Here is a 22,576-nt window from a genome sequence, read left to right on the forward strand (position 1 = left end):
TACTCTATTCCTCTACAGGCAATTTCAAGCACGTGGGAATAGAAAAATCGTATAAAAAGTGCTGGCAAAAAAAACAAGTATGTATTCAAGGAATGCATACCTTTCAGAAGAAATGAGAGACATGACAATGTACTACTGCACCGTCGTTACTTTGAATGTTCGCTCAACGTTTCTAATGTCCCAAAAACCATTCATGAAAACCAAATGAAATCGCGAATCCATTTATTCTTCTACTACTCCTATCAATTACTTTTTAGAAATATTTGATTGATGATTTTTGCGGTTTTGAGTGACACGCAGCAGTTTTGACATCCAGAAAGGAATCATCACTGTCTATATCTGCCGCAATCTCGACTTCAACCTTCCATGCAAACGCGCGAAAGTTACGGACGGGTATCCGTCCCTGAGTAAATCTTAGACTAGCGGATGTTCGCATGTTTTTGCAATGGGGCAAAAATAGCCACGCGAGCCGGAGATCGACAGCGGCCGGAGCTGGTTTTGTATCGTTTCCCCGCGGAGGGAAGGAGGACCCCGTCGAGGGACCGACGAGAGATTGAATCTCCACGATGATGCGATAGTGAGATGAGGCGTGGGAGCGAGTCGGGCTAATCCTTCGTAGCAGCTCTCATTCGGCGCGCGCATGTCTTCCCCGTTTGCCAGCCGTTCCTGTACCATCAAGAGGGAAAGTTCCTCGAGTGTCTGTGCCTTTCCTCGCGCGTCGCATCGAAGCGGAAAAGTGCACTTGCGCGCGCGCGCGCACGAGGAGTATATCGAGGGCAGAGCAGAGAACAGAGCGCCAATGCCGAAGCTGTTCACTGCGGCACACAAAACGACTAAAACGACAAACGCCAGCCAGCGGTTATCCTTTCTCTCTCTTTCTCTTGATTCCCATTCCCCCTTGATTTCTCGCTTTTGAGGCTCGATCGAGAGCGCGATTAGTACCTTAATCAATTATTAACCGGCGGCGAACCGGTTGCTTTTTCCTCCCTCGTAAATTCTGCTCTCGTTTCCCGTGGCGCGACCGTTAGATACTTTATTACAATGAGATCCGAACCTATTAGAGAGACTCGGAACAACCGGACGCTGGCCGGCTGGCCGATTAAATGAGTCGATCAACGATCCGTGTTAACCACCCCGGTAACCAATAATAATTACTCTTTCTCTGCGCATATCCCGACCGTGCATATGTCGTGTACGTTATAATTCATTTTCTTTTTTTTTTTGATATCGTGAAATCGGGTGCGCGCCTGCTTTTACGTCCTGCACAGGCTACCGCGACTGAACGGACGGCCGTAACGCGATAAGCTTGGGACGAGGGATGCACGTATGTATATCCGTATGACACGTGCGCGTATCGTCAACCGTGGTTGGCGCGATTTGCGCGCTGATCGTTCGTAGTCTACGGTAGTCCCGGTAACGAGAAGTCGCCGATCGTCAGCATATAAATGCCATATAAATGGCCATGCTGCAGTGGCTACATACGATTTACTGCGCAACGTCATAAGGAGGAGTATGTACGGACGTGGATGAGGATAATTACGCAACTGGCACACACTCAGCCGCACAATGAAATATCATGTCATCGTGAACATTACGAAATACGCTCCTACGAGAAGCACTTAACCCCTGATTGGCGATGTAGCGTCCGGCGCGATCACGTACAGTTCATTAACGCCACGTGGAAAGAATATAAAGGAAATTGAGAAAAATCCGGTGATTGGTCATATATGGATGTGTGTGTGTGTCTGGACGTTTAATGAACAGTCTGTATCTACACATTATTTTGCTACATTAGCGCATTCTTCTTTGATCTATTGCCATTTTTTCATCGCTTGCTCCTTTTATTTTACCTGTTGTACTATATAATGTTAATTTTTCATAATTTTTCTTTTATTACGATTATTATTATTTTTATTAAACAGATATTATTATTATCTGTTTGTTTTAAAATACAACGATACGTCAATTTCTCGCAATAAAACATGAATGCATGTGCAACCTACCTATCATTCAAACGTCAAGACATCTATTATTCTGCCACATTGCAGAGAATCCGCGCACAACAACTTAGATATGCAAAACTAGAAGGTGCATTCCATCGCGATATGATATAATCATCAATTACGATCGCGATATTAGACGAACGTGCCGCCAGGACGCACGCGAAATAATAAATAATCCCCATTGCACGCGCGTACGATAAATCAATGCCTATCTTGGGAGTGGCGTGATGTGCGATTCCAGGTGCGCTCGGTCGCGCGCGAAAAGCATCCCCGAGCGCGAAGCGGAACGCATTCTTGAGAGGAGCATCTTTGACACGGGCCGCACCGAATCGTGCGCGAAAAGGCGCGCGATTAATCTTCGTATCTTCGCGCGATTGCCGCGCGCAACCGTTCGCGCGCGATATCGGCAACAATGTTAATTAGTCCACGAGATAATTTATACTGTCGGCGTCCCGTCGCCGCCCAGAAGCGGAGCGGATTACGCTATAGGAAAGGACAGAGGAGCGCCCCGGACGCGAACGTAAATCACGGGCGGAGATGCAACGTACAGGGAGGAGGACCTTTGGGCTCTCCTCGTCTCGCTCGAGAGCATCGCCGGTTAAATATTGAATGAAGATCCCGTCCGCGCGCACGTGTACACGCATGCACGTGTGTACGTGTGTACATGTGTACGTACACCGGACACGATCAGCATACTGGACAGTCTCGGCCTCCTAGACGGTGTTACCGGTCAACGAAGCATACCACGGCGATAGCACCCACTTTATTACGGCGAACGTAAGTATGGGCGACGTATTTATCGGGCAGTGTTCGCACCGCTTACCTACTCCAGCTAGAACCATCGCGAAGGCAAAATTACGAGCCTAATCTGGACCTGCGAGCGAACGCGAGGAACACACACGACACGGCGTGAAGATTTCCATCCGAGTAATATGTTGACTACGACAGAGCGACAGAGCTTTGATAGCCGCTCGATAAGATGCAATTATTTATCGGCGGAGAATGTGCGTTTCGAGTATCTACGTGTTTGAAATCACGATATATCGAAAATGCAAAGAACATTGCTTTGATATCAAATACGCGAGTAGATGCGTATTTCTGCATTAATGCGGCGCGATGAATAAATGTTGATGTGCATCGTGGAAGAAGTCAGGATGATCTGATAAATGCGCACTGTACCTATCGAGGTTGTTGCCACTTTTCCATAAGCGGTGGAGCATCAAACTTCCGACACCGTCTGGCTCTTCAGCCGACAATCGATAAAAGCTCCATTATAAACGTCCGCAAGTATGGCGCAGAATTTCATTCACGAAACAAACGCCGGACATGTTATTACGGAAGAAATGTAGCTGGCGTGAGCTGCAGCGACCGGAGTTAAAGTTCGTTCTATCTCTGATTGATCTAAATCGAGTGACAGTTTAACGATGCGTGAAACTAACTTTACTCAGCAAACGTTCTACATCGACCAGTCTCCTCAACTTTATCACGAAGATCATGTATTTTAATTTACTTGCTACATATGCATTTATTTGATAATATTATTGTCATGTACAATTAACTGTGATACTATGCGCCAAATGTAATTTTACTTTAAATATACATTTTATACATTTTAAGAAGGAGCAGGAGGAATTTTGGAATTTTTTACGTGTCAGTCAATATGAAGTTAGAAGAAAATATTCTGTAAAACTCTTTGCTGCTACTCTTTCAGAAGCGCGGCTTTAAAGGAAACGGGAAATGTTATTACACGTGCTACGCGATTCAACTTAGCAAATGCGTGGCCAAGGACAAGGTAAACCTTTGAGATTTACAAAGGCATCATCGTTATTTGAGGGAGAAAGAGTACTTTGCTACGTGGTTGAAGTCTCCGTGGCTGCTGCGCGTCTGAGAGCATGGGTGGAAACTGTGGGGCGCACGCTAGGGTGGCGATCGATGTTAGCCCCACCCCGGTACAATCTAACAGGAAACGGAAGCAGTGCTCCGATCCATTTACACTCTAGATGGATAGACGATGATGCTTGAATCTACGAACAGAAACTGCGCTTCACATACACTAGATCCACTAACAATAATAATAATAATAATAATAATAATAATAATAATAATAATGCAAACATCAAGCCATTCTTTCGCGTATCAACGGGATTCAAAGAAAATGATTGATCTTTACACAAGAAGTGACAAGCAAAATAGGCTTCAAAGCTAGTGACAGCGAGAGCGAGGAATTCACGTTCCCTGAACGAAGCACTGCTATTTGCGCTCATAAATGCGAGTGTGGGCGTAGACCGTAAAAAATATGTTGACAGTGCCACTATGTCGACAGGGCTAGTACGCTGCTCGGTTGTCCCATGTATTTACCATGGCTCATAAAACCATCGAATTAGTCCGGGAAGCTAAATAAAAATTAGGTGAGTCTAAGAGTCGCGCGTAGAAATTCTCTCGCGTCTCTCTCTCTCTCTCTCTTTCTGTCTTTCTCTCGTGATGCTGATATTACCACCTCTAAAATTGCACCTCTGCATCGCTCTCACTCTCTCTGTCTCTCTTTTTCTCTCTCTCAATCAACGTAGGTGTACATCGCAATTATCAGCTGATCGGTAATCCTGTTGAAGTGCGTATTAAAACTCGCTCGAAAACGGAAGTCTTTGTTCGCGAATCAATATGAAACCATGTTTCCAAATTCACAGTGTCTGTCGGTTCTTTCACAGCGGGATTACCCGACGGGACTTAAATAGCTAACTGTGGACGCGATTATTGATTGCAAACTGCATCGACCCTCCTTTCACCCTCACCAACAGTGCCGAGCAATGGACGGTGCCGTTGGCCTACTTTGAACAAATGCGCACAAACGCGTCATAGCGGTTTGTAGTTGCGACTGCAATCCGCCTCACAATTTACTTGGCCGACGGAAAAATCCGCTTCGCTTGTGTTGACACAGCGCGCGCGGAATCGCCGTTGCAGTCATGTGTAATAGCTAATATCTATTTTCATTGATTTTCACCGCGCGCGCGTAACGCGAGGCCCTATCGCGAAATTGTGATCTGAAATTTTCACACGCGTATGGTTATCCCGTGTCGGCCGACACGGAGCGGACATAGGCCAAGGCAAGCGAGCCGATTCCAATTTGTGGTAGATCGCGGGCATACGATAAGTTTTCCATTATCCCGCGGTACTGAGAATTCGCGCACGGTGAACTGCCGTCGCCCGGGACTGACGTGCTCGACTGCATCGCGTTTCTCAAGTTTCACGTAAAAGGCCGTCTTCATCCCGCTTGTCCGAGTGCGCGGCTCGAGTTACCCGGGCTTCGATCGTCGGACATCGCCATTTGAATACCGAAGCGTCATTAAACGAGATAACGAGAGAGAGAGACCTGCCCATCTCGTCCGTGCGCTCTCGCGTGTGCGTGCGGAACCAACGCGGAAAGCCTTATTCGCATCGCGTCGCGTTCTGCTCGATTTGCACGCGCGCATAAATCTCATTTGGGACGACGAACGCGCAACAACGGCATAATGTGAAATCCGATTCGTTTCTATGATCATCGGCGCTCGGGTAAATCGAGCGCAGACGTTCGAACGTGACGACATCTCGAAAAACGTACGAAATCTCGTCACGCCTGTCGACTCTTCAAGATGTTCCTCAGGACAGCGTGGGAAAGAGGCGAGAAGGGCGCAGGGACATCGGGGCGCGCCTCCGCTCCTGCGACTCACGAGAGAGAGAGGGGAGGGGTGGAGAAAGAGAAAATGAGACACAGAGAGAGAGAGAGAGAGAGAGAGAGAGAGAGAGAGAAAGATCTGCCGAGACGCGAGATCGATTTATTGCTCGTTGCAGCACGGCCGGCACTCTCCGGTGAAATGTCGTCGCGAGCGGAGAGCTGCGCACGCGAAAGACGAGTAAAAATACCGTTTGCCCAAACGCGGCGATTATTTAGCCGACGTGGTGAACTGAACGTCAGATCGTGAGATAAGTCTGGCTATTATTTTCGATGCCCTTTCATTTCTTAAAAGACTCTCTCGCTGTAATAATCAGTACAATGCGCGACCGTACTGAATATTAACTGCGCTAATTAGTCAAGGTTAAATTGCTCAGCGAGGGATGATCAGCGAGGTGAGATGAAGAAGAGAAAAGAGGACGTTATCACTGCAGCAACTGCACAACGACAAATATGAACGAAGAATTGACGTTCAAATGTCTATTTGATTTTTAATCTTCCACGAGCTTTTCTGCCATAACACCTTTACAGTTGAATTTCAAGATACCAAATATATGAAATATCGTTGCAATATCGCGACGTCATCGCGTGTACTTTGGTCGCGGAAATGACGGTGTGCATTTGCTTAAGTGCAACGTAATTTCCTACGCATCGGCCCGCCTCATTTGCCTCGATAATAAATGGTCAGATATCGCAACCACTTTCGTCTCTATTATTCGATACATGATCGCGCATCCGTACGTCGGCGAACGTCTATTCTTTATACTTATTATCGAATGAATCGAACTGTCAGTTTGCGGAAGCGGTAGTTAATCTTCTAATGCAATCTGTAGTCGAAACGATATCCCATTTGTTTCGTATATAATTTTCTTAACGCGCAATATATATATAAAATAATTTTATATAAACAGCTGATGTAATAAATAGCGTAAGTTTCTTCTAATAATATACAGCAGAGTTCTTGTTAACTTCTGTACTTACAATTTTTTCATATAAGCAATTTTTCCAACGAGAACGTCAACTTTAAGCTCACCAGACAATCCGCCTGTATAATGGATATGATATCTGTGAATTTTCGAGAAATCTAATCTAAATTCGAGAAATCTCTACAGGTGTGGAGAGCGATGATACGAGCGGCGTATCTCATGTCATTAAACAGCATATCATGACATTACAGGAAGTAACGGAATATCACCGAGGACTCCTAGCTTCGCACGTGTTTGGTAGGAATGCCAGACGAGCTGAAATTCGAGAGACAATGGCTGGTATGTTCCGTACCACTGAGAATAAAAACGGCGGAAATGAAACTCTGAATATCTGCGCGAAGCACGCACCGCGCGGATCCTTAATTTCTCTTAAAGGCAATTATCCATTTCCGACCGTCTCACTCGCCCGGTAACTAATAGGTCATCATTATAGCGGCACTTGATGTCTCTATTATTCCGAACCGTACGTTTACATCTATGTATGTGCGAAAAAGAGCGACCTGCTACTGATGTACCGTCACACTGTAATCGTTCCGCGGGTCAATAAGTCGCTTTTTATGCGAACGGTGATTTGTAATCGCAGCTCGCTTGTATTCGTTGCGTCTCAGAATCTGGTTAATCGTGCTTTTAACCGACCGGCTCACATGTGTTTGCTTTCTACCAAGATTACTAACATGATTGAGGAATGAGAGAAATCGTCAATAGTTTTAATAAATTCTAAATTGAAAAATTTGAAACGTCTACACATGAATAATGCAATTACATTAAAAAATGTCACACATTTAATACGATTTAAGAAATAAACTACAATTTTATATATATCGTTTTTACAATTTTAGATTTAACGAATAAATAAAATAAAATTCTCGGTAGTGCAATATTTATGTAAAAGCTATATCTGCAATACAAAGCTATATGTAGAGTAAACAAAATTGTAGATTTAATTCACGACGTACACATATCGGCGAATTAAAAATTGCCACCAGGCAAATTGTCAGATAAAACGAAGCCATACTCGTGATTTCGGACATACGCAGCACAAACGCCGAAAACGTGCTATCTTTGTGAAACGAACAAATAAATAGTTGTATCGTTACAAAGGAACAAAGGATCGAGAAGAACCGCGAGAGATACGTTACAATCGGCACGATGAGATGTACCTTCTTCCGGCGTAGCAGTTTCCAATCGAAATGACTCATCCTGTTCGGCTTGTTAGCCTCTCCTTATCCTCTTTTCTTGTCGCGCCTCCTCTGTGAACGATTCCGTTCCTCCGTCCCTTCTAACCGTCGCAGGCAGGACGAAAAACCGCGCCGATTTTCCCGCCGGTCAATAATTTGTTCCCACACTGCATGTGCAGTCGCGACGCGACTAGATTCCGATCGTGCGTTCTCGCGGAGCAAACGATGACGAGACGATGCCGACGAGACAACCACGAGGATAACGATGACGCGGACGAAGGGCAGCACGAGAGACGGCCTGGGCTTTGCATTCTGGCTACAGCGTCCTGGCTTCGCAGCGAAACGGCCGCTCTGAGATCCTCATTGTTCTTCGGCCGCGCGCCCGAGGATACGTGTCCTTGGTGTGGACAGCGGCATCCGCCCACCTTCGACCACATGCACCGGGATGGCTCGAAAGCAGCGACCGAGAGCGCGGGAATTCGCTCGCGGACGAGAGCCCGTCAAGGTCCCAAACGGGATTTCACGTTCGGAGACGCCTCTGACAGATGGACGGTTCCGACATTCGTGGGGAAGAGCACGGCACAGGTTCAGGTCCAGGGAAGGCCGCCCCGGGGAAGGCCCCCGCCCTTCTCACGGGGAATCGCGAGGCGCAATAATCACGTCCGTTACGAGAGATCGCATCAACGAGCGCCAATTTAACGATTGTCTTGCGCATCGAGCAGCCGGCATCCAGAAAACTATCGCCGAGGATCGCGAGGATCGATGGACGTTCCTCGAGCTTTGGCGACACGAAACAGGCGAAGGTGGACGGTGAAGTTATCCCGTCGAACAGCGCTTCACGGTACGGTACACGGTGCACCAGACTCACAGCAGATTTGCGCGTACACCACATGCACATACGCGCACACACACACACGTACACATATTTGCAGCGAAACCCGATTCTGGGACCGTCGCGCGGACGCGCCGTGAGATTACTTTGTAATTTTCAGGAAGATTTACACGGCACTTCGGGACGCCCGCGCCGCCGGTGATCCAACGACGCCGAGAGAGCCTCGGCCCCACCTCACCGCGGAGGTATTCCTCATTCGCCTGTGAAATCCGCATACTCCGAGTTAACGCAACCAGCTTCCCGCCGAGCGGCACGCAAGTCATCCAAACACTTCACTCATCCGCGACCACGGCCGCCCACTTCGCTCAAAAACGAGTCGACGTCCCGCACGGAGACGACGTTGCGAAGATGCGGACCCGCCGCGCTGCTGCCATTCCATCTGGCCACCCCAAGAGCCGAGCGACCAAGAAGAAACGGTACCCGGTCCACGCGAATCACACGGTCTCGAGTCTCTCGCAACGACTCGCAATGATCAATTTCAATCCGCGATCATCTCTCCCCGCTCTCTCTTAATCTCGAAAACGAACTCTTCAGATCGCAGCGTCCTTCGCGAAACTGAGGCGTCGTTTGCGGATCGACGAGCGTCCACAATTATTCGAAGACTTGTTCGACTTCGTGCTTGAACGCGACATTTCGTGCCTCAGAATTATCGTTCATTTTCGCTATCCCCAATTGCAACCCCCAGTAGAGGAACATTCTGGACGCACACAAACACCACTTCGGAGTCTATCGACTGACCCGGTTCCGCGAGCGGCGCTGTTAAGCGTGCACGTTTAAGCAGCTCATCCAACGCGATTCGCTCGTGCCGCGACGAGGGTGGAACGAAGGTGGTCGCCGCCATGGGCGACAGTGGTGGAGATGCATCTCGACGCGGAAGATGCAGGGCGGCGTACTGTCAAAATATCCGTCAGGTTCCGCGGGGCGGACGGCGACGGGAGCGCCGAGAAACACGCTGGAGCATGCGTGATGATGCTACCTTCTCGTCGTCCTCGTCGTCGTCGTCGTCGTCGTCGTCGTCGTCGTCGTCGTCGTCGTCATTGCCGTCGCTGGTGTCGACAGGCGGATAATCGAACTATTCCTGCGCCGACTCTCGTCGAACGAGACGAATGATCAAGAATAACGACGCGATGATCGTTGAGGATCAAATATGTAATATTGTGCGCTTCATATTATTTTGTGCTATATTGCAATTTTGATTATCAGAATACTCCTCTCTAAATACGATAGATATCAATTAGCCAAATGATCAAATTATAATACTGTATATAATATTGTATGTACATAGAGTTTTTTTACAAGAAATTTCACGTGAAAACTAGCACAATGTTTCTGCACAATCGGTTCCTTCTTTTTTCCATTTTTTTCCTGCATCTTCTCCCTAATTATGCATATGTACAGCATATCCCAAACGATCAGGCGTAACCTTGTGCACGGTGCTCGTCTTTCGAGACCATTGTACCGCGCAATAACGGGCAAACAATGTTCAGCACAGATTTGAACGCGACGATTGACATCGGCGAACGACAAAGCCGACAGTGCCGGCGGCTTTTGACCCAATGCGGCACGGTAGAGTCTTAAATACCGTGAATAAATCGCAGACGGACGTGGTCCTGGCGCAACGAGTCGCTTTTCATTAGACGGGTCCTTGTTCGGATTCGAGACTTCGCGACTCGTCATCACCAGCTCGTCGCCGGTAATTGAATGCCTCTTTCATCGTGCGTTCGAATCGCCGTGTCACCGACCGACGTCGATTTCGCTGTTGTGTCATACGTCGGCGCCGCATTTTCAGGATTTCGTGTTAATGATTACGAGCTTAAGAATCATAAGCGCGAGCTGATTCTCGATGCTTCTTGCGCGTCAATTGACCGCTGTGAAATTCTGTCGTTGAAAGATAACCGCTATTAACAAGTGCTAATTTTCAAGAATAAAATATATAACGACTCGAAGTAGGTTTCTGGGCACAAACAGATTACAGCGGCTTTCTTGGAAATAAATAAAAGAGAATTGATAACTGATATAAAGAAAAGCGTTTGGCGTTTTAACGAGCCACTTACGGTACCTTGCGAGCAGCGAGACGGATTCGCGTGTCTAATCGTGATAGAGCGAAAATGAAATGTATTATTAAATGCAGAATATCGAATAGATGCAGGAGTGAAAATTGACGGGCCTCGCGTTGCGCTCGCTTAATGAAGACTATGCGAGAATTAGGCCGTGCACGAAACGAAAGTGCTAGAAGTAAGCATCGCAATGAATTCACGAGCAAAACTAGTGTAATACTCATTGATGCTTCTGCCATCCTATTAAAGAGTCAACTTATTTTATTAAATGTTAACAAGAAAAAAACTGTTAGGTTTTCGCGTGACACAAAACCACATTCTATCTCCGTATTTATAAGGAACAATTAAAATAATGAAGATATACTCCAATTTGTGTAACTTTGTGAAATCTAATTATTTATAATCAGATACAAACATTTGTACAAATGTCTAAATATTTGTGCCATTGAAACAATTTTCGAATAAAATTGTTCCTTCATTGTTTATTACATAATATCAAGAAATAAAATTCGTTGAAGATATATAGACTCCAATTTAATATCCTTCAGAAATCTACCTAGCATGCAAAATTACGTCTGACAACATCAATCTGGATCTGAATCTCTTGGATTTGGATCTCTTTATCGCGATGCAACTGCATTTATGAGCAATCTGGCGCCACCTGTTAACCAACGCTTGCACTAGCGCATCTTCCCACATTTGATCAACAATATAGAATATTATTTAAAAATTTTAATAAACCTTTTTTTATTATACTTATCATTCCATTAAAAATATAAAAAGTGTATTCAAAAACTTTACTTAAATCATAAATTCCTTTATCATACTTATCTCAAACAATCTAAATTTACTTCCTCAAGTTCGACTATCTCCGAGTTTGGAATTAATGTTTAAAATACGAATTTAAGAGAACGCGATAATATAGATGTTTCGTGAACGGAACCAATGTTGCTATTTATCGCCTACCTCAAGAATAGTAGTAATTTGTGTCTTCTAGCTCGTTGCTCGTATTGCACATATACTTACGACCCGCAGGAAGAAACAATTTTTCGATAGTTAAATTGTTGAACGATGCAAACAACTGCCTATCTAACTTACGAGACCTGCAGGAACAATAGATCCCTATCACAGTGCGAAACGCACAATTAGATTGTCCGCTCATCTACCACAGCATTTACATAGAAAATTGATATGTATGAGTCGCGTTACACATATCGGATGTGAGTGCGAGGTAAAGTATGTTATCGCCCTTACGTTCCAATCGCCGGATAATTACACAGTCAATTACACGTTGTGTTATTAACGGACATTAATTGGCTACGTACACACGAGAAGTATCCGCGGCAAATTGGTGAGAAACCAACTTATACATTCGCGCTCTCTCTTTTCCTCTCTTATGATCGCGCCTTCTTCTCTCTCTCTTTCTGGTTGCTCTCCTTATTGAGCGTAGTAAATAATTACATGGATAGATTCATCGTGCCGCGATAAATCTCCGCGGATCAAGGCCGCCTGAAATCTGGTCTATCTCGCCATCGACATCGAAGCGACGTTACACGCCGTAATAGCAGTAATCTCCCGCAGTTTCGGCGTGCTCGCTTTCCCGTAACCGCATTTAGAACAAAATGCGCGTGAAGCGCGCGCAAGAGCGTATGCCGGTTCTTTCTCTGGAACAGAAAATCCGGGAAAGAAATCCTACCGAATAACGGGGTCCACCTCCGCGCTTCTTCAACACTGGAAACACATTTTTTAATATTTTAGATTCCTATCTAACAGTTTTTATAATACTTCAAGTATATGTGTTTCACGCATCTCATGTTTCTAGTATTAATGATGATGCTAGGAATGTTAAGAAATAACGCCTATCTTTTGTCGGTCGTATTTTCTTCGCTCTATCTCTGCGAAGAGAGAGAGAGAAGCTACACGTGCTTGCTAGAAATCAAAACTGAGAGTCGTCTATGCCACCTACGTTGATGAGTATCAATGAGCAACGTTAAATTTACTTTTGTAATTGCATCTTCGTGCAAGAGCCTGACGCGCTCGTGTGTGTGAAGCTGGCGTATCATTTCGCGGAAAATCATTAATTATTGAGAGTTCTGGCTCCCTTTTTAATAGTTCTAGAGTTCCTGATAGGTTAAACACATAGTTCTGGCCATTAAAGCGAAAAAATCGCATAGTGCAAAGTGAGACGCCAACTTCACGCAGCGTCTCACTTTGTCCTGCGACAGTTTCCGCCATAATTCCGACTAGATTTTAAAAGATCTACAGTTCTACATGAGTTCTAGAAAGAGTTCTAGCGAAAAAAATTTTTTTCATCTTTTTATAATTATAAAAGCTAAAAAATGTTTAAGGGAATTACGACTGGTTAATTTCAGAGAGTTCTGTGCTTTATGAAATATTTCTCGTGTAGTTCTGAACATATTTAACCATTTTTCAAAGAGTTCTGAATGCAAACATTAACAATTATTTAATAAAAAATTTTTATCGTCCGAGAAAGACGTATCTACGGAGTATCAGGAACTCTAGAACTATTAAAAAGGGAGCCAGAACTCTCAATAATTAATGATTTTCCGCGAAATGATACGCCAGCTTCACACACACGACGCGCTCTCCAACTGACGCCTCGTTATCATTTCTAGCAAAAAAATTCAGCGAGTGATTCATGTATAATAAGTTCCGAGAGAGAGAGAGAGAACGCGTGTAAGACATATATCTCGCAGCACGTTGTAAGGGACCGACTTAATTCATCGTTTCCGTTTCCTTTTGCTCGGCATCGTATCGCACCAGGTCGTGCAATCAGCGGGACCAAGGCAACGCGACTCTCAAAGAAGATACGGCACGCTCCCGGCATTTTTATCGGCGCGCGCCGAGAAAATCCCGCAAGCGGTCGGCACGCCGCGCGATCCCGCGACAAAACAAAGCGACGTAATTAGGCGAGCCCGCTATATATCAGCGGCGCCAATGGGATCCCATGGCGAAACGGCGCGCATGAGAGATGCATGAACACGGGGAGTCTCGGATTAAGGAGCGAGGTGTTTCGATTTATTGCTCTCACCGGGACCGTACATTCTGCCGTCTGTGCTCGTATATGCCCGCTGCATGTATATGTGCAACTTTAATAACATTATAAATAAAGATACGAATCTCGTGTACGTCTCTTCTCCCACGTTACCATGGAAAAGCCGAACGCGAAACGTTGAGGGCGTGCGCCTATGTATCGCACGATGACAATATCGGTGCATCCGCTAGAAAACATCCTCCACGAGAGCGACGTCGCGTTACCATTGCAGGACTAAAAATAGCAGCGAACGTGAACGCAATCCTCGCGCCGTCGATTGTTTCGAGCGGCTCTGATTAGATCCAGGATAACGGCGGATAGCGCGGTTCACAATTATCACTGGCGGGCATCGGCCCACGATGTGCAACAAGTACAAATTTAACTACAATCAATCATCACACGCACAGCCGACCTCGCCCAGCCGTGCGATTCGAGGTCCGAGTGAAAGCGATACACCACCGAGGGCCAACCTCGGGGCCAGGGATGTAATAATTATTCAAGAGCACGGGGCTCCCCATTCTCTGCGTTTCCTGATAAATGATAGCGCCGTGCCGGAAGGAGCCGCCCGCACGGACAATATCAACCGCCGAATGATCGATCGGATCCTAAAGAATTTCTCCCGGCTGAAAGCGGCTCGAGCTCGCGCTCGATGCTCCCTCGTTGCGGATATTTTTCTTTTCTTCTTCTCGCGGAGCAGAAGCTACGGCCTCCTCGCACGGTTACAGATCGTCCCTTTCCCTCTCGCGAGGGAATCCGCAGTATGTCCCGTAACACCGCCTAACAACTTCCTGAGCAACGGCGATAAATAATGCATGGTTAATACGCGCGTGCTTCCTCGTTGCTTCGCGCGCCGGCTCTTGTACGCTTCGTGAGCTCGGCGACGGCGAGCTCCGCGAACGACAAATGTTCGCCGAGCCCACCTCACATCGGAACAACATTCGATCGCAACACGTTGCGGAAAAAAAGAATTCTTTCCCACGAACAATCGCCCGCGAGGTCCCTCGACGTATGTAAGTGAAGCGATAACGCGTTAATTTATTGAATGATGCGATCGGAGCACGCCGCGCTTAAGTGAGTTAGAGATTACCGCGACCTACACCTGCGCGCCGGATTATTCATTGCACCGGGGATATATCGTACGAACGATCTCGTTGCTCGTGTGCCACGATGACTATATGACCGGTGTTCACTTGCTGGTGGTTCACCGGCGAAACGTGTACATCTTTTTTCGGTTAATCAAACTGGATGCACCCGACGTGATGCAAAATTGGATCAGTCAAGGAAATGATAACCCGGAAACGCACGCATGTCGGTACTCGATCATCCTGGCTCTTAGGAAAGACATTATGAAAAAAGAAATTAAAATTCTTCGATTCGTTAGACATCTACTATTTCATCAAATTAGTGAATATAACCTCCAGCTCTACTTCATATTATAATTTATTATATAATCGAGAAGAGAAAAGGAGCATCTTTTTAATTTACATTACCTTATTAGATATATTCTATAGCTGGAATGAAATGTCTAAAGCTTGCGTTTTATTTTATAGAACACGTATCTCCTAATCAATAGTTTCACAAACAAGGAAAAAGTAATCCCACGGCATTTCGGAGCGATACCTGCGGAGCTAAGAACGTTGCTTCGCGCGCGCCAATTCGAGGTCATTCAATGAATTTCATGAACGCTTATCGAGTGTCACATCGCTCTATCGTGAAGAATCCCACGCTCTCGTTGCGACAAAATCTATTGTACGCACTGGAAGACACACGGGCCGTTAACGCGCGTATTTCCTATGCAAACAAGGGACACAGTCCAGGTCGACGCGATAAGCGTCGCGGTGCATCATCACGCAATATGACTCTTTTCGGTCGCGAGAAGTCATCTGGTGGTGGCGTTAACGGTACGCCGCGGAATACCGTAATCGAAATTGAATGAAGAAGCGCGTGTATCACTTTTCGTGCGTACCGCAACGCAAAATTAAATCGAGAAGCGCGCGCTTGTCTTCGCACGCCGCTCGCGATCCACAAGAATGCGGATATTCAGGAAAAGATAACTATCGCGAGCAGAACCGGCGCCCGGGAATACGTGTAAAAGTATACGCACGGCATTAGCACAGCACGGGGTAATATATCGCGGCCGTATAATTCTGATGAAAAAAACGCGTGAACATTCTGAACGCTGTATTTAATTTACAATTTATTACTTGTTTTCTACTACATTTAATAATTGTTAGATGTCAGAGGATCAACGGATTACTACGGATGCTTTGAGGTACAGACAACTTTCGTATTCTCATAATGTGTTCATCAAAAGAAGAGTCATATTCGCGTCCTTGTGCCACGCCACACATTTCTAAAACCGAATTGTAATGCCTACTTTCTTCATTCAAAATGCTCTCCTTGCGACCTCACACGGCATACATCAACGTTTTAGCCTCGTGTAACAGAATAACGATACTTAATCAAAGCGACGAACCGTGACACGGTGAGTCGCAGCACTTGAAGGAAACTCGGGAAGCACGTGGAAAAGGCTTTATTATTTTTCGATTTGCATGTTACTCCCGTCACGCGAGCGGAGGTGGAACTCGGCCGTCTGGAAATGCGCCCGATTAATTAGCGGCGAAAGTGAGTGAAATTGCGCGCTGTACATTAACGTCCTAAGGAAAACAATTCTCCAGCTATGAAATAACATAATAAATACTCGTATAACGTATAAAATAGATAGATATAAAGATAAAAATACATGCAATAGTCAAAATTAAATAAGTCTTGCTGAATCAGTAATTAAATACTTAAACAATTTCTTAATGTACTTTTATAATTAACATAAGTTCTTTATACAGATATCTTGACTCGAATATAAGATTATATTTAGAACAAGTTACAAAGACTTTATGGAATAATGTAAAATATACATGATTCAATCGCATGCGCATGTTTCTAACACTATCCCTCATGAAATATACTACATGCAACATATGGCAGCATTCAGAATGTCATTTTACGGACAATTTAAGCGAGAAGTACTACATCAGCAGATATCAGCAGATTATGAATGGATAAACTGCAATTAGGAACGCAATTTTTGATAATTGTGCGTGTAATGTAACTTTCTATATCGCATCATTTGTAAAATAAGAGTAGCATATCATTATCGTGTAATCATGTATATGTGTCACTGTGTAATAATCTTTAATCTAATCTTTTATCGGTCACGTCATATATATGCTTTCAAATCTGCAATACGCGATCTGTGAACCACGTTAAACACATTGACAATTTTAACAAAGACAAATTTGATCCACGAACAATGTTAATTAAATAAATGTAAATGCTCAGATCGTTAAGCGAACTACAATCTTTCGTCTGCCTGATATTTCGTCACTTATGAGTCCATTTAATATGCCGTTTTCGCAAAGAGAGAAAGAGAGGTAGCGCGAAAACACTGGAAAGGTCGCGAAAAAAGAGAAAAAAGATGAAATTTTAAAAGGCAAGAATACGAGGATCGAGAGGGAAGACGAGGGTGGCGCGCGGCTGTATTTATCACTGGGAGATCCCAGAAGATCGCGCAATGCGAAACACGAGAGAGAGAGCCGAGGTTCTGCGAGCGGTCCGTAGAAACGAGATGCGATGTGGTGCAGGTAGATTTATGGGTGGCAATGGCGAAGGAGACCGAAGGGGAAGGAAGGGGGTGGAGGATGGGTGGTGAAGGGAGATGGGGCAAAGAGGGGCCAGCCGAGGGAGAGAGACCGTGTTTGTGTCGCAGGTCAGCCGCACGGTTCACGGTCACGGGGACCGACTCGGGCGGCCGGACTAACCTAACGTAACCCGACTCGAGCAACCGCAAACTAAATTGCACCCTCGCTTCGTTCCCCTTCCTTCGTCCTCCTCCCTTACGGATACTCCCACCGGTCATCACCCCTCGCCGGTCCCCCCTCCCGCCCCCCGCTGCCGTTGACGGAGCAGCGCCATGTGGACCCTGGGCTCGCCGTGCGAGCGCGCGCAACGCTAAAATTTATTAAGTCACTCCGATCGGTAGCACGACGTGCTCTGTTGTAGCTGACGATCGTTGACCGTGACTTTATCCGTCCACGTCGATTGGATTGAATAATGTCCCGCGGGAAACGTGAACACGTGTTTGTTTTGTAATGGGAGCTAATGATTCTACGGCGACGCGACCCATCGCGTCGCTCCGAGGATCGACTTGTTTTGATTATCTCACTTGGATCGGTCAACAAATGCTTTACTGGATCGAAAATGTGTATGACAAATGCACGATGGAGCGAAATATCTTTTATGCGTCGTTTCCGGGTCCATTTGACGGATGATGGATGCTGCGACATTACGTGAGTGTATGCGAACGAGGCGAGATGAACGTAACTGCATACGCGATCGTGCATCCTCGTGTCATCGTCAAGGTTAGCGTTTTACGGCCAAACTAACACTGAATAGTCGCGGTACGATCGCTGATTATGCAATTAAACGTCGTGATCGTGTGGATTATGCAATTAGGCGTTGCAGCGGTGCGCCTGATGCGATCGGTACGGCAACGGAAACGCGCTTTCAGTTGATAATTAACTGTTGTTAAGAATCTCTTCCGCGAACGAGACGTATCTGGATTTTATTTCGCGTTTTTATTTCACACGCTCTCGGTTTTCGTTCGATTCTACAATGACTACTGGAAAATTCGGAAGGAAGAACGTTGCACGAGGCAAAGCACAAATTAATTTAATTATACAGTAAGGACTAAGAATTAGATTAATTAAATAATAATTAAGGACATTAAGTCGACAAAGAATCGAAAAATCAATTTTTTTCACGTGACAACTGTATGAAATTTGTATAAAAACTAAGAATGAATTGTGGGATTAATTAATTAATTAAGATAAAAAAAGAAATATTCAAGAGAAAACATTGCTTCTTACTTATTAATATAACATTGCTTATATTATCGCTATGATGAATATCATGAAACACAGCAATCGTCGCGATCATCGCGTATCGCCTCCGTAGATGCTTTCTATTTTTGTTATTTTTGTTATACATCAAGTACACGTTTTCGAATGTACACCTAGTGCAATTATCGGCCGCACACGACGTACAGCGCGCACTCTACGAAGATCGCGGAACATCGAGGCGCGGTGCAATTATTGAACTGTATCTACAGTTAATGCGAACAGAGTCATAATTGGATAATTGCAAATGGATCGCCGTAATCGTCGTAGCGACTTTTCCAATTTTTTACACCATCGTCACATCGACTTGTATTACGATCGCCTAAATAAAAACGCGTCTCTGAATTCTACCAAGCACAAGAACTTTGCTGGAATAAACAAGTTATGTTATCACGTATCTCTCTCTCTCTTTCACACACACACAACTACTTTACTTCACCATTTAGTGTCTTATAGATATATAAACAAATGCACATTTGAACAATTGGCATACAGACAACTATCAGCCAGAGAAAAAATAATAGCAGCTTGCTATCCCTTTCTACAGCATAACCTAAATTGTATAAATATAAATCCAGAATCAAACACGGCCAACGATAAGTAGGATCAAAACAATGGAAAAAATGCGTGTATGAGAGAGGAGGAAGAATGCTCCGGAAACATTAATAATTGATTAGATACGTCTTGAGTTTCGAAAGAAATACTTTTTCAGATATGCGTATCAAGAAATCATACGTACTGAAATTAACACCGAAACGAGAATCAACTAGCATGAAGATCGCGTCTATTATCCATGATCGCAATAATCTGTGTATTGCGTATAGGCTCCCCCTTCGAGCCACGTGATCGTGATGTAATATTATTGTTAATTTTTGTAAACGCCTATTTGTTTCACGTCTACAGAGTGCTCATTACTTGCCGCACTCCCCCGCAATTAAAGGGATAATAATCTACGGTACCTAGCTCGCGAGATCCAGTGCCGTGGGCTGGAAAGGAAATGCCAGGTCCGCCGATACCGCGTACGCACAATAGGCCTGCTCTCGTCACGTGCGCTTTCTACACTTTCCGCATTTAAGGAGAAACGGAATATGCTGCGAGTTCTTCGCTCCGGCGAGAGAGAAAAGAGTGCGAAAATGCGCGTGAAAGCAACAACTTACCGGCAGATTCCTGATGCCCAGCCGCACTTTGGAGTACTTTTTCATGAACACTCGCCAGAGCACGTAAGCCATGATGATGATGATGATGATGATGATGATGACGACGACGATGATCGGCGCCGTTGCTCCGAGTTCTGCCGTGCTTCTCGAAATTGGCGATTTCTCCTCTCCCCCGAAGAAAGCTGGATGTCAACGACGGTACTCGTCGTACCACTCGCGAACCGCTCGACTGCTGAAAATCCACGGCATCGCGAATAAACCACGACGCGACTACGGGAAAATTACGTAGATCCAACACAAGGACACCACTTTCGCGCGAATAGTCGAGAACTCGCGAATGTCCTTCGGATTCCGGCGGATGCACGCGCCGGTTATGCCAGAATTACGGTTATGTCACTCGAGTCGAGTTCGACGAAACGGAAAGCGGATAAACCGACGTGAAGTGAGCCGCGAAATCCGCGACGTCGACCGGTGACCACGCACACAATGGCGAACGGCGGGACGCGAGAACGCGACGCGTGAATCAGATTCGCGAGCCCATACAGTTCACTCGGCGATAATTAACATCGCACCCGTCGGCTTCGCGTCCGCGGAACGGGATCGGCGCGATCGACGTGCCGTTACGAATCGTGGATTACGCCCGATGACCTCGGATTCTCGTCGTCACGCGTCGACACTCCGCTCACGTATCGCACGTCATCGAGGTGACGAACTGAAGTTTGCGCCGTGACGATTGAAATTTCGCGAGTCGCCGAGTTTCGTTTCGAATTCGCTGTCTCGCGCGAACTTCACTCGCGTCAGACTTGAGCGCGTCGTCGCCCCGTGGCGCGCCGCTCTGCGAGACGATTCGGGGGGTCACGTGGTGCGCGCGTTGCCGCGCCGTGTCCGTGTGCAGTAAATGCGCGCGATAAAAACTTAACTGTCACGCGCGAAAATGATCACGAGCGCGTACGATGTATTTTTCCGTCGTATTTTCCGTGCGCGCGTATACGATTGAAACCTGTTTATCATCCTTGGACCAGGCGGAATCCGCGATTCTTGCTCCTTGATGCTCCTTCCCACGTGACTCACACGCAACCACGGTAGTCCGACACTCGCATCACTCGCGTCCATCGATGTGCGAATAATCGTTCTCGTATTCAAACATGGGCATGCCGTTCGCTCAATTCAACACAAAACTCACTAATAAATAACAACTAATTATCCCGTGACACGCGTAACGAAACGTCACTTCATACATGCGACTGCACTGCAACGGACGCAACGGAGGAAGAAATGACAGCGTTAATATTAATTTAGCTAATCGCGTTAATAGCTAATCGCGTCAAGTTGTGCGACACTCGCATTCGGCGCGCACTTTTCGTTGGTCGCGCGCGCGCGTAATCGTCCGATCGATGATCGAGGAGAACGCTCGATGTCGCGTCGCCAAAGAGGGATTTTTAGCCGACTTTACACTGGTACGTTTCGTGGATAACGCGACAATAGTCAAGGAATTTTACGAATCACGCAGACCAAAGGTACATCCTGCACGCCCGCCGGCGTTCGCTGCCGCGATATAACTGACACGCGACACACGCAACCGCCCGCTCTCGCGCGATCGCTGCCGCCACGAGCGGCCGAGCGGACGGACGCCGCGAAACGATGAAACGGAACGCACGAAACGCCGGAACGCCGGAACAACGCGCCGGCGGGCGCACTTATAATAGATCGCAACGTTGCTCGGAATTTTTACTTAAATTCTCGCATTTCAGCGAGAAGAAGAATAAACGTAATTTGCGTGTAACAATTCGTAAACATGTTTATTGCTCGACTTATTGTTTTGTCAGCGCGGCATGCATTCCGAGCGTTTTGCAACTGCCGACAAATAGCTCTATCGATTGATTGATAGAACGCGCCCTTCACGCTCGTTACCGCTAATGAAAATTGATCGAATCAATATTGGAGTCTCGCTTCCTACACCCACGCTCTATTTGCTGATGGGCAATAACTTTCTACATCCGTTCGACGGCGACGGAATTTCTGCGAAGAAGGGAAAATGCTACTCTCCTGTTCTTTTTTTTCGTAATTAGCACCGCCATTTCGCAGCGCGCGCGCGCCTGCTGGTCCCGTCTCTTGGTCTCGCACCTCTTACTTGCTCTCGGGCTCTTTTATATATTTCACAGTCGTTGTCGCAACCTGCGAACACGCGCGTCGCAGGGAGAATGTACTACGTGCCATAAAAATCCGCCTCACTTACCGCACACCGCGCGCACCTTCATCCCGCGAAAGACAATGGGTGTGTCTGGCTGTCTCACGTGACAGCCGCGTGAGCACCCTCGAAAAGGGCTTTCCTCGACGTTCATTCATGCCTCGCCGGCGGATCGCAGCCCGTATCGTGGGCGGCGGTGATGACCCTAGACTCCTTCGGCCAAAAGTCGAGGAGGACCGCGTTTGGTCACGAAAAAGAAAAAAAGGGCAGAGAAACCACGGACCGCGGTCGGATGTACCGTTTCACGACGAAATCACGTAAAAGCAAGTGACGGCGCGGGAGAGTGCGGCATTTTACCGCAGCGGTTTCCAAATATGTCTGACAACGAGACGGTGACCG

The 22,576-nt window shown here is 46.2% G+C and overlaps 1 long non-coding RNA gene across 1 annotated transcript; it reads left to right on the forward strand.

The window, feature by feature from the left end:
• Positions 1-2,350: 2,350 nt before the first annotated feature.
• Positions 2,351-7,622, forward strand: LOC113562166. The gene is made up of 2 exons (XR_003406694.1): positions 2,351-6,104; positions 6,887-7,622. It is a non-coding gene; the product is annotated as an uncharacterized LOC113562166 (long non-coding RNA).
• The last annotated feature ends 14,954 nt before the right edge of the window (positions 7,623-22,576 follow it).

Source organism: Ooceraea biroi, chromosome 1 (assembly GCF_003672135.1).
Source record: "Ooceraea biroi isolate clonal line C1 chromosome 1, Obir_v5.4, whole genome shotgun sequence".
In the NCBI taxonomy this organism is placed as follows: Eukaryota; Metazoa; Arthropoda; class Insecta; order Hymenoptera; family Formicidae; genus Ooceraea; species Ooceraea biroi.